This window comes from Arachis ipaensis, chromosome B04 (genome assembly GCF_000816755.2).
Source record: "Arachis ipaensis cultivar K30076 chromosome B04, Araip1.1, whole genome shotgun sequence".
In the NCBI taxonomy this organism is placed as follows: Eukaryota; Viridiplantae; Streptophyta; class Magnoliopsida; order Fabales; family Fabaceae; genus Arachis; species Arachis ipaensis.
Window position 1 is genome coordinate 29,774,363 of NC_029788.2, and position 1,387 is coordinate 29,775,749.

The window sequence follows — 1,387 nt, forward strand, 5'->3', positions numbered from 1 at the left end:
ACTTATAATATAAAGCTGGCGCTTAAAAAATTGAGTCAGTCAAGTCTAAATATATGATAACCTACATAAACAACGTGTTCTATATTAGAACAGCATAATAAAATTAAACTCCTTAACTACATTACATCAACTTAATGCGTGTTCACATATCTTTCGTTAACCAAAAGCTAAGGACTTTGACAAAGAAATAAGCAATTCATTTTCTTTGCTTCATTAGAAAAATGGGCACCAAGCAGACAGCTTCACGTGGCGCAGAAGCAGAATTTGTTAGCTTCAAACCTCCCTCTTTTTTTTTTTTTTTTAAATATTGTTTTAAACAAACTTCAAATACATATTTGGAATCCGAAGATGTTTGATAATTAAAAAAAATAGTAAAAAATAATCAAAATTTATTTAATAAAAATTAGATAAAATAAATTTTGACAATTTTTTTTGTCTTTCTAATATTATTTTTTTGAATAAATGTCATTTTGATCATTTCTAACAATTCAAAAAATTATTTAAGTGGCTCATATAAATAGTAAATTGTTATTGGGGTTTATGATCACTTAATCCAGTGACCATTTAAATTAATTACTTAAATAATCAAAAATCAATTAAAGATTTTTAAATTACAGAGAAACGTGTTGTCGTTTGAACAAAAATAAACGATAAAAACTGAAAAGGACATTTACGCTAAATATTTCAAATATACAATAATTAAACAAAGATAAGCACAAACCTTGTCAAAGTATTGGTTCTCTCTCCTTTCTTTTCTTTTTTTCTTTTTTAAATTCTTTGTAATTATATATTTTATACGAACCACATGGCAGACCAAAAGATGTGGGACAAATAGATAAGGACGTACCGTGAGATTTCAATGCGCCGAACGCCTAATTTTCTTTGGCTTTTCTAATTTTTCAAGTGCTACTAAAAAAGAAAAAAAAGTCATATATATGGTATGTGGTTTTGGCTAACTCCGAAATATTTTTTACCAATAACTCAAAAAAGTCAAAATCCTAGCTAACGCTAAAGAAAAAATAATAATTACTATATTTTTTATATTTTCTTTCAATTTTTATCAAAAGGGAAAAAAATAAAAAAATATTCACAAATATAATATATAAAACATTATTAAAAAAGATAAAGTCATGTTCTACTTTAGACTTTATTATCGTAAAATAAAATGGATGTTACTCAGAATAAATTTATATTCCATTTAATACTAACAAAGTAACAAAGTTAAAACAAGTATGTAAATATCGATTAAACTATGTTATTTTTGTCAAAATTAAACCAGACAAATTAATTGACCGAAAAATCGATAAACCAAAATTTGAATCGATCTAAATTAATATTCTTTTTTATAGAAATTGACTACAATACTCTTGTTATAAAAATTGACTAA

At 24.5% G+C, this 1,387-nt stretch overlaps 1 protein-coding gene across 1 annotated transcript in view; it reads right to left on the reverse strand.

The window, feature by feature from the left end:
• The window catches only part of LOC107639141 (LOB domain-containing protein 4), a 3,912-nt gene that overhangs the window by 1,307 nt on the left and 1,218 nt on the right, over positions 1 to 1,387 (reverse strand). The gene's annotated exons all lie outside the window — the stretch shown is intronic.